Source organism: Idiotropiscis lumnitzeri, chromosome 20 (genome assembly GCF_059441095.1).
Source record: "Idiotropiscis lumnitzeri isolate Australia: NSW breed Sydney's pygmy pipehorse chromosome 20, RoL_Ilum_1.0, whole genome shotgun sequence".
NCBI lineage: Eukaryota > Metazoa > Chordata > Actinopteri > Syngnathiformes > Syngnathidae > Idiotropiscis > Idiotropiscis lumnitzeri.
Genome location: NC_142410.1, coordinates 4,189,013 through 4,204,171, shown reverse-complemented (window position 1 = coordinate 4,204,171; position 15,159 = coordinate 4,189,013). Strand labels below are relative to the sequence as shown.

Genomic DNA, 15,159 nt, shown 5'->3' with positions numbered 1-15,159 from the left:
GTACATTTAGACTTATTCACTACCAGCCGAGTAAAAATGGATTTTTGACGTCTCTATCCGTCAATGGCAGTAATTGAGATACTTTAGGTGTCACACACCAAATTTATGAAAGTTAATATGTGAGTGGGCAATGTACCTGAAAAGGCAAAAGAAAGTGTCTTTTTACTCAATCCTATCAATCACACATGCCTTCATAATAAATATTTGCACCATACACACATACACAGGGATATCGAAATTTTATTTTAGTTTCACTCTCCATTTTCATCCATCGTTTCAACCTCACCGTCTAAAATAGAACAGTATAAGTGATCCAGGTGTTACATGCTTATTGCTATTCTGGCACTTACTGTAAACATTGATTGTAATTACTTTAAATGCAATGGAAAACATAGTTTAAAGCTAACAAAGTGGCACTTATAGAACATCTATGCATTAAACTGTTGACTTAATGAGACTTAAACGCAAACTATATGAAGTCAGGTGTGGATACAATTGTGAGAGGTAGTTTTAATCTAAACATTAAAATGTGTCAAATGCTGACATACTGCGTTGGTAAATAAGTACCATTGTTTTAGTTTGTGCTTTAGATTTGGATTTAGTTTTTTGCGTGTCTGCTTTATCACCTCTGACAAGTGCAGAGAAGGGCAGAATATTTTCTGTTGTTGTTGTCATTCAAACTCAACAACTACCCTGGCAAATTTTACAGGAAGACTAGAGCCTGGTCCAATAAAGAACATGGAGAGGGACAGGACACCCCATTATAACTTTGCGTAGGGAACTTTCAGAAGTCAGAATAAAGCCAAGTATTGTTTGGGGAAATATAGCTCAGATGAGCAGCAAAAGCACAAAGCGTATGAGCAAGATGGAGGGAGTGTGACAGAAACTAGAAGAGTCTTTTCAAGTGTGCATGGGTTGTGTTGATAAGACGGCAATCCGGGAACTGGCGTCACGCAATGCAGCCGTCCTTCCTTCAGTGAAGCATCATTATCCTTGCTTAACGAAACAAAACTGGGGGAGTCATTTGACTTTGTTATTGCTACTCTGTTCACTGAGTAGTTGCGCGTATTTAGTTGTGTATTGCAATCTTTTGTACGCCTTGGTATGTGTGCTATATTTAAATACTGATGTTTGCAATGTTTCTGCATCGTTTTTGTCTGAGAAAGGTGGTATTTTAAATCTTGCACACAAGAAATGCAAAAAAAAAAAACAACTAAATCTAATAAGAAAACAAAACAAATTCAAACTGCAGTTCAGAGCTTGTAAGACACTTGTATTTGTCAGGACCACAAATGTAAAAAATAATGGCCAAAACAACAAGCAAAAATCAAATTAAATGTTTGAACTTTAATGAAACGGACTCCTCACAAACTCTTTTTGTTACGATGGCACAGGGCTTGTTGATGATTGATGCTGCACTGATCTATTAAACGCAGCGCGCGTCTCGTCCACACAAACAATAATTTCCTCCAATATTTGTCTTCCATCCCAGCTTACAGCTTACAAATGTCACTTGCCAACAACTGTAAAGCTGGTGAGCCTTTGCAGCCTCGCTCGTAAACTGCCTTGACCTGATTAGACCTGATCTCTCATGGAGGACATTGATCCCAATTGGCACTTGGCAAAGCCATACGCTTTGTCATATTGTTCCGACAATGTCACCGCCTTTGGTATTTATTTGCATGTTGTTTTGTCTTTCTAAGTGAACTTAAGGTCTCTGACATAAATCATGCGTAGAAGCTTTGGACAGCAGATGTCACAGGAGCTCTTAGGGGATGACCGTGTATCAGCTTGACTGCCATTTCAGATTGCGTCACATATGTTGTTGAGGTAGCATTGAATTGCCTCTAGCATAGACGAGTAGAGAAATACTCTGTCATGTGACATTAAGATGTCTCCAGTAATTTTCACTGAAGCAGTTCCATGAACCTCTTTGATTGTTTTAACGCTGTAATTTTGAATACTCAAATATATTAGATGTTGTAAAAAAATCTCCCCGCGGTTGCTTGGGTTTGGTCCCACATTCCAAAAACATGCACGTTAGGTTAAGTCAGGGGTGGGCAAACTTTTTGATTGGCGGGCCACAATGGGTTCTAAAATTTGACAGAGGGGCCAGACCAGTAGCAGATGGATGGAGTGTTTTGGTAACCTCGCCTCATCTGAGGAAAAAAAAAACCCATTTAATTTTAAATGAAAGTGAACAAAAGCATTACAACAAAATATATTTAGAAAATAAAACATTAACAAGGTTTATTCATTAAATTTTTTTTTCAAGTTTGTCGGGCCGGATTAAAACGTTTAACGGGCCGCATGTGGCCCCGGGCCATAGTTTGCCCACGCCTGGGTTAAGTGAAGGCTGTTAATTGGTCAAAGGTGTGACATCATGTCAGTTTGCATGTGGATCTGCGCTCTCACCTAAAGTCAGCTGAGACTCCAGCTCACCTGCCTGCCTTCCGACTGTAATGAGGACAAGCGCTCGAGAAAATGAATGGGCGGAGGATGTACAAGCCTTTACAGGATAGAGATCCTTGTCTTTTGCGTTTCGTGTGTGGCCTTTTGTTCTCGTCAGCGTGCACACTGCAGAAAAATGTCATCCGTTTTTGTAAAATACTGGAGAGTATTCATAGATTAACCTTTTGATGTTAACCCAGGAAAACACGGGTAGTGCGGAAAGCTTCTGCAGTGGATGTGTTGGTCTTACATCAGGCGTGCGCATGTGTGGCCGAGAGACGGTATTCGGGATTTCTCTCAGCAGAAGCGAAAGAACACGCCTCAGGTGTGAGGTGTGTCAGGCAAGCTAAATCTCTTAACCCTGATCTCCGAGGCATTACCACCCTCTAAATCCGCCCACCGCCCCTCAGCCACCCTCCTAAAGCCTCACACCCACAGTCTTTTATTCCCTTGAGCAACGACACAGTCGTCTCCTCGGAACAGAGTTGAAGGTGAAGATAACGAGGCTTGTGTGGCATCATCTTGTAGGATCATAGTGTTTTCTGTGTCACTCTCTTGCCCACTTTTTGCCACATCGTCACTTTGGACGCACACACACACGCATACACACGCACACACACGCGGCCCCAGAAAGCCTTCGAGGGCTCCACAGAGGGCTATCAGAGCCTAATTAATGGTGGCTGCAGTTATGTTTTATGATGGAACATAATCAGGCTCTAATTAGTTTGAAATGGGGCCCGCAGGTCTGATTTATGACCAGTTAGGGTGATCGCCGGGGAGTGATTTAAGAGCTGACTTTTCCATCTTACACGCTACGGCCTTCAAAATGTGAAAGTGTGCCGTTATTACAGCACGCTGTAATATCTCATTCCGGTCAATACTGTATGTATACTGTCTTTTATAGTTTTTTTTCCCCCCTCCCATTTAGTTGTTCGTCCCTATATTCTAGGTCAGGAATGGGCAACTGTCGGCCCGTGGGCGTACTTGCCTCCCGGCACCCACAGATTAATTTTTGCGTTTATTTGTATACTGCATATACTTACGTGAGGTGGCAGAATATTTGTTGGAGTTGGATTTGTAATGGCATGTAGGACTAATTATATTTTGCGAGAATTCCTGCATTTGAAGTTGGCTTGCTGGACAACAGTTTTGTGCCACGCTTGAATCGTAATTTTCATACCAGAGAGTCCTTGTGTGTTGAAATGTGTTAAGATATTGTGATACATCTTAGGTCAATTAACAAATGTATGCTCATATTTTGTCTACATTAAAAATGAATTTTTTTTATAATACATCTGGTTAGGATTTGCCCCCCTCCCTCTCCGTAGTGCGGAAGAGAAATTGACTTCAGTTGACCATGACTTCAGTTGACCATCCCTGTTTTACATATTAATTTGAAATTCCAAATTAACAGATTATTTTTCCGAATATTTCTTTTAAAATGTCCATCCTCAAAAAATTTGAAAAAAAATCACAATCGCTCATTGACCCTGTACTCAAAACTCAGAAATTGTGGCACATAAAACAATTCATTGTAACATTGCACATGGCCACATAAAAGATTTCATTAACAAGAATTTTAAAATCAGAACCATAGGATGTCTTAGTTGGTTATAGCTTTTGTGCGAGCAACAAAAGTTGTTTTAACATCAGCTACAGTACAACGGAATAAACTCTCCACTGGGTGCTTCCATTTTCATCCTTTTTTATTTGTTTGTAAATTCTGAACTTTATTTGTGACAATATAAAAAAAAAAAAAGTCATCTTGCCAACTTCCCCTACTTTACCTCCGCCTGTCAAACTTTGAAGAGCATTGCTGTAAAAATCCCAATATTCTTGCCATAATGCAACACGCGTGTTAGGGACAGAAAACCTCTCCACATCATTATCCTGTTCTCATTTCAAGATATCAAGCAGTGGTGCCCACAGGACAGAGAGAAAAAAAAAACATTGTGTGAACAGATGAATCCTACAGAGAAGCAGACATTGTGTTTGATTGCAGAGGATGAAGTGCGTTTGACAGAGGAATTCTTGTATATTGTTCATTTTACGGCATATGTCTTTGACTGTGCAACAATCTTCGCCTTTTTGCAGCACAGCCATATGCGGCATCTTTGACTCGGTTTCTTCATTTCTTTGAGAGTTCTGCTTAGTCCGATGCCCGAGAAAGTGTGATGAGATGACTTGGTCTCTCCGTAGAGGAAGAATACATTAATTTTATTGATATCTAAGCAAAGAGAGTAAATTAGTCGATAAGGACTAATTTTATTTATATATCTTCTTTCTTAAAGGGGAAGTCAACCCCCTCAAATTATTTGCAACATTATTTTCTATGCGCCTTCATTAGTCTAAACATGTCCATTTGATTAATATTACATTTGTGGAATATGAGTTAAGCAACCAAATCCACCCGTTTCTCACCATCTCAGGGTTTGCCATTTTGTCTCTTCTGTCCTCAGTTTATAGGCATCACAATTGCTCAGGGCTCAGGTAACAACCCATCAGGGCTCACCTGTTTTCTGAAGCTGAGCCTTGATTGGTCATTAGCTGAGTCCTGAGGAACTGTGATGTCATTCTCAGTCGACAAAAGTGGTATTATGACCGTCCCGTTAGATTGCTGAAAATAGGTGGATTTTGCATTTTGTGATATTGACTTAATCACCCTAATTTTTGATGTGCGTAAACATTAAGTTCATTTATTCATAAAGGCAAAATCATGCTGGAAGTAAGAAGGATGTGTAAAAAGAATGTGAGTAGTTATAATTATTTGATTAATGGCATGCAACAAGGAGTTTAAGCCGTCTGTCTAACAGCGCCGGGCATGCCTGAACCTCTTTTAATTGGGGATCACACGACGAAGAGCTCGAGTTCTTGGTGTTCCAATAAGGTGGCGTAATTGAATCGCAATCTGTCACAGAGACAGCTGTGAGGCACCAGACGCTCCGAGGCTTGCATTTAAGATTAATTAATGGACGGCTTCATTTCTCTAATTGCGTGTTCCCAGATAACAAGATTGGAGTTGAGACAATTATCTCTTTGCTCTTGAAGTCCCATTTCTCTGCACAGGATATTTTTTAACACCCCCCCTCCAACCTCACTACACTTTGAGGTCAGCTTAGATTTGCAGAGGCCGGTTTGCATTGATGACGAGATAAAATTGAATTGGAAATTCAGATTATTATTTTTTTTTTTTACAATCTGAAATTCCCCGCATTATCATTTTTCTCTTTATTGTGATATTTCATTATCACTTTTGTGCTCAGTTTCTTGTGCCGTACTGTAGTTGAGAGAGAACATTTCCTCAAAATACAACATGCCTAGTACGACTCCTGTGGAAATGAACCTTGATTAAGATAAAATTATTTCCTAATGACTAAAAGCTGCCAATTATTGCTTTCTATTTACCAAAACATCCCTCTAATAAACCATTCAATTAGTTAGAAATTCCTGAGTTTTATTAAATAAAAGAAAAAAAAAATAGAAAAAAAAAAAAGATCAGGTACATTTAACACTTATCACTCCCAGAAGTGGATGCGGCAGAGCAGTTGGAACCAAGTGGGCGGAGCTTACTTTGATTAAAATTTCGGCAAAGTTGTTTTAACACTAAATAAACAACTCCAACTCTGACCTCTTAAATCAATCATCAGGATCATCATCTCAGGATGTTAATTCTCTGTTTGTCTGGTGCAAAGCCGAGAAGATAAAGTTTTGGTAGCGGGATCATCAGTGTAAAACAAAATGGCATCAAATGATGGGAAGTGATTGAAGGTTGCCAATTTGAAGAGCTAGAAATCAGGTACCGTATATCATAGCAATTATATTGGCCGTCATCCTGCAGGTGTAGCATCAAGAAAGGTTGCGATGAGGAGAAAAATATTGCTGCATGCATTTTTGTTTTTATGGTTGACATACTTGTGATGGAAAAGAGGTGTGTTCTTGTTTTCATTGGGGACAGGTGACAATTAAAGCATTTAAAAGGCTTGTTAGGACCTGATGGCATCGGCTGCTGCGTTAACAAGGAGGAAAACAATGAGGCAAACTAACTGAAGTGAAAAAGAAACAATTCCTCTGGCTAATAGGGAGGCAGATAAGGAAGTCGGTCAGTTAAAATTCGTTAAACAGGAGGCAGCAGCAATCACATCAAGTTGAGACAACTCTTTTTAATTAGTGTGTCTTTTGGAGAGTGATTTTGGGGGGGGGCGGGGTGCCGCACGTCGGACTGGAGGTGAACCTTTTTCCGGGCTGCAATGACACCGAAGTCTGCGAGCCAGCTTGTGGTGTTCTCATATGTGTATGTGGCCTGAGGCTGATGAAGCCATTAGGGCTCGTTCTCACAGCCAATCAATCACAATGACAACTCAATAGCGGAGCTGGATGGCTTTTCTTCAAAATGCAGTCAGCCTCCCAAAACTACTCCAATAATCTGCCCAATCATTCAGTAGCCAGACGTGAACCTGCAACCTCTTGTTGACAAAACCCCACTCCAACTGTAATCTTTCCTGGATACATGCGTCACAGAAAAAAGACAAATCTTCTGGCTTAATTTTTTTTCTGTTGGTTTAAGATAAGATGTCCTTTATTAGTCCCACAATGGGGAAATTTGAGGAAAAAAGATTCGAACCCAGGCCTCCTGGGGAGACTGGGTCCTGAACGCGGCGCCTTTGACCACTCGGCCATCCTGGCAGCCTTTTTTTTTTTTTTTTTTTTTTTTTTTTTTTTTTTGTCTGTTTGCTTTCAGTCGTATAAACATTGAATTCTGGTTGATATTGTTCTCGGGAATATGAGCAGCAAAATCCACCCATTTTGAGCCATCTCAGGGGGCGACCATTTTGCCACCTGAAAATGACATCACATTTGATGAGCCCGGAGCAACTGTGATGTCATTTTCAGTCGACAAAAGGTGGCAAAATGGCCGCCTCTTGACATGGATGAAAACGGGTTGGTTTTACTGCTTACCACATAATTGGAATGCTGTGTTTCAACTAGTGTGCCTGCATCGAACATATTCGTGTAAAGAACCTTTTTGTGTTGCCTTCCCCTTTAAAGATGATGAATTTTAAGAAAAAAACAAACAAAACCAAAAAAAATTTTTTTTTTCCCATCTCCACAAATTCCACATTGATTTGTTTCGTTGTGCAAAAGTGCATGTGCTCCATTATTGCCGTGTAAACCTTTTAATTTGAACTATTGTTTTTGCCTGCAATAAAATTAATGGCTGATATTTTCGAGCAGCCTCAAATGCATCATGGTCATCATTGGATGGCCAGTTTTCCTACAACACTGTGAGGTAAAATGTCCAACTAAAGAAACTGAGCTAACATGCTGGAATGACTCCCTTCTAGTTGAGTTGAAGAAACTCTAATAGTTTATTACAACTGCCGCTCTCTGTTGTTGACTTTGTGACTATATCGCAGATCTCACCGACGCCTCTCTACAAAAGCTTTGCATGATGAATTTATCATTTTAGCACCTATTATTGAGTCTTCTTAGCGAATCACGCGCAACATACCCACTAATAGCGTGCACAGTCTCTTTTGAGTGAACACGCAATTCAGCAACTGCTCTTGTTCCATCCATCCATCATATCACATCTTCACATATTATTTCCCTCTTTGTCCCTATTTGCAAGTCACCTCCCTTTATCTTGCTTACTGCTAGAGGAAACTCGCCTGACTGCCTGATACCGGCACTAAATATTGCCACCTACACACCCTGCTATTGATTTATTTTTTTTCTGCCGCCCATAAAAAAAAATAAATAAATAAAATAAAATCTCCCTTTTCTTCAACGCCTGTTGACTTGGGGATTAGCACTGGTAACAAAAAAAAAAAAAAAGCTATTTCTATAGTTATAACCATTCAGTAGGAGTGGGACGTGGAGGAGGCTGGCAGTTGTGGGCAGCCAGAAGTACACTACAATGAGAACATTAGTAGGAGGGATTCTATTGTTTGTGCAGTCAAAACCTGCAGTTGGTGCGGCGGAGATAGCACTATGCTGGATTTGTCGCTCCGTGGCGTTATTTTAAGGAAAGAGAATGAGGGAGTTGGTGGTTATGGTCTATCTCTCGGAGTGCCTTGCGCTCAAATAAAATAGCAAATGTTGGAATTCAGTGAAATATTCTGTGCATAATCATTTTCTTATTCATTTTTTTTTTTTTCATATTTAAGAAATTATCGCGTGATCTTTAATTTCCTCATTTTAGCTCTGTTCAGTTGTCCTTGAGTGGCGTTTGTGCTATACCAGAATTTCTGATCATGAGGTAGTCGCAATCAAAGACAAATAAATAAAAATAAATAAATAAATAAATAAATAATCGGCAGAACAATCAGGGCAAGTCCACGTTATTATATTTCAGTTTGTGTTTTAATGTTATCTCTTCCAGTTTATAATATAGCTACAGTATGTTTTTGGTGTTGACCTAGCCTCATTACTGTGTTTATTGTAATATAGTTCCGACACCCCCCCCCACACCACCACTGTCACTTTCTGTATGTACTGTGCTGTTTTTCTGTCTTGCTGCAGAACATAGTGCCCTCGGGGGGACAAATGAAGAAATTCAGTTGAAAGTTGAACTTGAAAGAATTGCAAATCAGCCGGGGGTTCACTCTTCACATACAGTAGGCAGTTAATTATTTGATCCCCTGCTGAATTTATGAGTTTGCTCATTTACAAAGAAATTAACACTCTGTGTTTTTTAATGTTTGTTTGTTGTATGTATGGTAATAAAGGGAATGTCAGTAAAAATAAAAAGTGTAACTTTTAATTAAATTTTATTGACAGGAAAAAAAACGTGTAAAAACCTAAGAAAAAGAGGCAAGGCGGCTTTATTTTTATAACACATTTCAAACACGAGTCAAGACAGGGCACCTAAAAGCAACGATTTTCAGTAGCAAAACCGAGAAAACAAAAGTAGCTTACCAAAATTATGGCAAGAACTTATATTGAAAACATTTAAAACACATTAAGAGAAAACATTCAAAATATTTACAATTAAAATGACTAAAATTAAACGTATAAAAATGTTTCGAATATTGTAATGAAAGTTGAGAGAGTTTTTAACCTGCATTTAAGAGCACTTAAACTCGGCGACGACTTCATTTCTTTTGGCAGCTTATTCCACTTGCATGCAGCATAACAGCCAAATGTCGCTTCACCATATTTACTTTGAAGTTGGCTTGGCATTTGATTTCCAAAACAGGAGTTCCATTTTTTTTTTCTAACGGTAAACCACTATTCTTTATTGTTGAAAACAATTATTTCCATTTTGTTTTAGTTCAGCTGAAGTAAATTTTGCTTGATCCTTCCATGCAATTTCTGAACCGCTCATCCTCACTCACGTCATCCAGGTGTTAATTTGCTTTCGACTGTGACACAACGCATTAATTGAACTGTCATTTAAGACTTTGATAAATATCGCCGTGTGTCATCTGCATAACCAACATTGGCATTCGGAAGCATTTGACCCAAAGGTGATAGATACAGACATTCTGAACAGGTTTTCATCCAATTTTTTTACATGACATGGTTTTATTCATCGCCTCCATAGTGCACTGAGGTCAGTCTTTCCTCTGCAGAATATTTTTTTTCATATGAACTTTTACATTTTCTAAGCATTTTGTAATTTATGTTGGGAGGATTTAAAAGAAATTATTAAATGGGAGCGGTTTGCTTGTGTGCTTATTTTTCCGGTGCCTAACACCAAATGCAACTATAGCTGGAAACAATTTCCTCAAACGCTGTTCCCCTTCAGGCGCCTGCTTTATCTCTCTAATTGTAAACTATATTCTGTGTATGTGCGTGTTACACACTCACACTTTACTGCTTGTAATAGCAGAGAGAAAAAAACTACAATCTCCCTTTCTGTCTTGTTCTAATATATGACAAACATGTATTTTTACACTGCTCTCCGGCACAATCTTGTCCGGAGACACATACTGTATCTCCTCTCCTCCATGTGGTGGGACTCGAAGAGCGTTCCCTCTGTCTTGTTTATCACTTTTCCATTTTTAACTTCCAGGCATGGTGGTGCAGTAAATCAGAGCAGGCCACACCTTGTCATTCTGTGATTACCTGCTGCAAAATAAAGTGACTGGGTGCCTGGCCAAGAAAATGGAAGCAGCTCACACACAGACAGGGACAGATGAGTGTGTGCACGGAGCCATTCGTTAAAACATGAATGATGGCAAGCAGCACCTCAGCAATAACTGATTGTGTACGTGTGTGTGTGCAGCTGTGCAACGCTTTCACACGAAATGGCAATGGAATTGATTATTCTCTGCACCTTGTAACCAAATCTGTGTTTCTGTGCACAGCCTCCCACCTGTGTTGATACTAATCTCAGCTAAGCTTGGCTCTCAAGCTGTGCCGATATCAGATGAACCTCTGTGTGTAATCCTTCAGACTGAAACTAAAGAAACAACCAATCTGCTCCGGTGCTATATTGCTAAAGCTTCCACCTTACACTTTGCAATGATAAAGCAGTAATAGAGACAGGGTGAAGGAAACCTCCTTGTGCAATGTCCTCGTGCATAAACATAAAACTGACAGATTTAAAAAAAAAAAAAAAAAAAAAAAAAAAGGCCCTCAGAAGAGGACGCAAAGTGTTCTAATATCCTTGATTAATGGGCTGTTTTGGTGAGAGCATGTTGAATGATAATTGAAAAAACAAAAGGGTCCTTGCAGTGTTCGCTGCTCTGGCCCTAACTGGAGCTGCAAGGAGCTATGAAGACTCATGCAGACCAGGCCTTTTGGGTGTACTGACATTTTGGCACATTGGAGTGCTGGCACATGGATATTTTCAAATTTTTGTTTTTTCACGTTTAAATGTTAAGATTTTTTTTTTTTAATATTTGTAATATAAAATATTTCTTTGCCAAGCCTGATGGGTTTGCATGAGTTTTCAAGCATCTTTAGACGCTCACCTGTGGTCATCGAGTTTCTTCTTTGCCCCCCAAATTGGATTTTAAGTTCTCTACATTGCTTTTGTTTGAAAAGTTGTGCTTTTATTTTATGTGCACATAAGTGGACACTCGTACAAGTGAGGTAGCGAGCAAGCGCCAGGACTTGTTAGTGCAGTGTTTTCAAATTGTTTTCGTTATCTAAATTAATCATACGACCGCTCTAGAAAATATTTGTTTTTTTAAAAAGAGACGAGCAAAAATGACAAAAGTGGTCCTAAATGTTAGCTACATTCTTATTTTGCTACACGGGGATGGAAAAAGTTCCAAGAATATTTGGCCTGATAAATTGATATAAATTTGGTGTATTACAAATCGTTTGAATCTTGTAGTGTCTTTGAGTCTCATGAATAGTATTATAAAAATAAAATTTAGCTATTATTATTAGTAGTAGTAGTAGCAGTATTTTAATACGAGACTTTTGGAGAGAAACAAAATCTGCCCGCCCACAACACTTACTGCAGAGAAAGCTTTAGTTTAAATTTGTGGGAGGACATCATGGATGTTGGGAATCATGAGACCGTGTAAGTGGCGCGCGCATCCTCGTTAGGAGTAGCAGTTGTGGTTTTGTGCAATAGAGACAAAAACAGCAATTCAAGAGAGGGAGGTAAAGAAAAAGAAAAGCTGACGTGAAGAGGTTGGCACGCTGAGAAGGTTGGGTGGGGGGAGACTGTCACTTTGCATTTGGGTGCTGGATACGCACCACAGTGGGCTAACAGACAAACAATCTATTCCTATTTACCCAGCTCAATGCCAATCCCATTGATTATTCTGTTCATTTTGAAAGACCCCATTAAAAGTATTTTTCTGCCCACCTGTTTCTGTAGAGGGTCCGCCTGGTATATTTTAAATTCATCTTCTACTCTTTCTCAATGCAACAAAACAAAAACAAACAATGGCTCTCCAACTTTTGTTTGATGAGCAAATAGCTTCCAAGGTTCATAACTGCAGACAAGTGAGGCAAGGAAGTGTCAATGAATAGCATTGTCATTTGCTCACAAGGATACGTGCTTTTATTTATCAAGTCACTTCACACTGTAGTAAGCTAGCATGCTATGGGTCGGGCGTAGCCTATTTATGTTGTCATTATTCATTCGATAATGTAATTTTTTTTTTTCATAGTTTCATTTGTTTGATTTACCTTTCGATGGCAATTGCTAAATATGTCAAATAAAAAATACTAATAATGCGTCCCCACTCGTCACAAAATGGCCGCCCCGGGGATGGGTAAAAATGGGTGGATTTTGCTGCTTAATTCCTATTCCACAATCACAATATTAATCAGAATGCCGTGTCCAGACAAGAGGGGACATGTAGAACACATTATTGTAAAAAAACATTTTTGACTTGTCTTCCCCTTTAAGTTACTGTCACAGGCCAATTGAGCCACTGAATCGAAATTGAAGTCACCAACATTGGAAATAAGTACTGAGTTGGAAAAGACAACAGAGGAAAGAAAAACAGTTATCAACATTCATACCTTCTTTTTTCCCCCTCACTCTGAAGCTATGGGTGGCTTTTGTGGTTTTCCAACTACAGAAACTGCAAAATGCCTCAGTAAGCCCCTAATAACATTTTTGCAACAGCCTCATTACCTTCCCAAAACACTCATATACAGCTGACATGCATACTGTCCAACTCTGGTGCCCCCATCACTGTTTAACCGCATAAATCTGACAGGATGGATTGTCTCAATACCTCGGGGAAAGTGGATCGGAACTGTGGTAAATAAATAACCAATGGCAGGGAAAGAAAATATTAATATCCATAAGAGTTATGTCAGGGTGCTGCTCTGCATCAATTCCCACAGTGTGTTATTCACAGCCAGGAAAAGGCCTGGAATGGGACCGCGTCATTTGTTAATTTGGTTGGAGTAATATTTCAATAAATCATGCCATGGCAGTGAATGAGTGCTTGTGTATGGGCTTCAATCTCAAGGGGATAGCGAACGCCATAGCCTGCTTTTGTTTGCTGGTGGGCTCCACAGTCTTGAAGGCTGGACCGGATTTAGAACCCAGGGATCTCGGTTTTCAACCACACGGACCCATCTGGCTCGTCAAATGTGGACCTTAGCAGAGTAGTTGTGGTTTTACAAAGAAACAAATGACTCTGAAAAATGGATCACATTTTATTTCATTTTTTTCCCTTCAATTTACCATATTCTCCAATAGATCTCAGAGATCTGGGCACTTGATGGTTGCCAGGATACAGTTTAGTGGCTCGGCGCAAGCTCAATTTGGCCGAGGGGTTGGTTATTAGAAGTTCAGAGGTCAGAAGAATCGACCAATTTATTTGGAATCACTTAAATTGAATAACTTAATACCATATTGCGGGCATCATAGTGCCAATGAACTTTGTGGAAGTGATATGAGGTGCTTCTGGCCAAATGGTGCTTTACTGCGATCTTGTGGCAAATACAACCTTAGCTAGGCATCAATTACTCGCAGATTTTTGCAATATGCGTTTGTTCCGTGAATAAAGCGCAATTACTCTACACATGTATCTTGTATCATGCTCAGACTTTTTGTCATTTAACAGCATAATGAACAACGGCAAGTCAATTATACTCCCGAACGCTAGAAAATGTCAGTAGAGTAATTGAAGTGCCCTGTTCATTGCGATGATATTCTCTATTAATTTATACGTACCCAAAGAGCTATTACATTGACCTTAAAGTGACGAGGAAGTTTGCAGGATATAAAGTCCATTAAATCGTTTGCCTGGTCAGTTAATTGTCATTTCAATGACTCAAAATGCAAAAGTTGAAAGCAATTTAGGCCTATAAAGTGAGATTATTTACGCACGTTGTTTTGTTTGAGGCTGTCCATATATGAAAGTCAAATGTCTTGTTTTCACTGAAAAAGCAAATAAAACAACAACAAAACAAAAGCATGACAACAAAATATGTCTTTGACTCACCACAGTATTTAGAAAGTAAAACATTAACAATGTCTATTCATTTAAATATTTTCTAGTTCGGCGGGCCGGATTAAAACGTTTAACGGGCCACATGTGGCCCCCGGGCCGTAGATTTCCCACATCTGATCCAAGCTATCTTTCCATCTCGCGTCTATTTGGTCACCGCTTTGTCCTCAGCCACTTTGATGTCACAGGATTGCGTCTGTAATTTTAAATATTTGCAGATTTGAATCTGCGTATCTGTTGACAAGAAACCTTAAGGAAGCAGTGGAATAAAGTCAAATTATATAGCCCCATTGCTTTGTCAGGACTCCAGTCGTCAACTTGACTAGGCAAAATCCAATACAATAACAACTCATATGATTGCAGCAACATTTATGAATTATAAAGAAGCCATTTCGTGGCTACCCGCTTGTATGCAATCGATGCATTGCAACATCCCCACGAGCAACTCAAAAACTCATGACAGTTGGAGTTTTTGTTTTCTCTGCAATGTGATCTTGTGGTTTACAGTGTCTTTGATTGTTATTCCATTTTCTAATCATAACAATTCTTCTGCTCCTCAGGTCATTGCGTTTGACCCGTCTGGTTAAATTCCAAAAGTAGTCGTAGGCATCAACAGTGTTGTGCCTTGCTTGCTTGTTCTTTAAAGTTTCACTCTGCATATTCACTTTTACCATTATTCTCAACGCACCTCATTCACTTTTTTGGAAATGTTTACACTCTTAATAGGGCCAAGCAAGTGCTCATTAGTCAAGGGCACCTTGATGGTTCTCTTGTTAATAGTTAGCAGCATCATATTTTCTTGGTAGATAAATTAATGGATGTCTGA

At 39.3% G+C, this 15,159-nt stretch overlaps 1 protein-coding gene across 6 annotated transcripts in view; it reads left to right on the top strand.

Annotated features, from left to right (window-relative positions):
* The window catches only part of rbfox3a (RNA binding fox-1 homolog 3a), a 286,766-nt gene that overhangs the window by 60,614 nt on the left and 210,993 nt on the right, over positions 1–15,159 (top strand). The window lies entirely within an intron of this gene.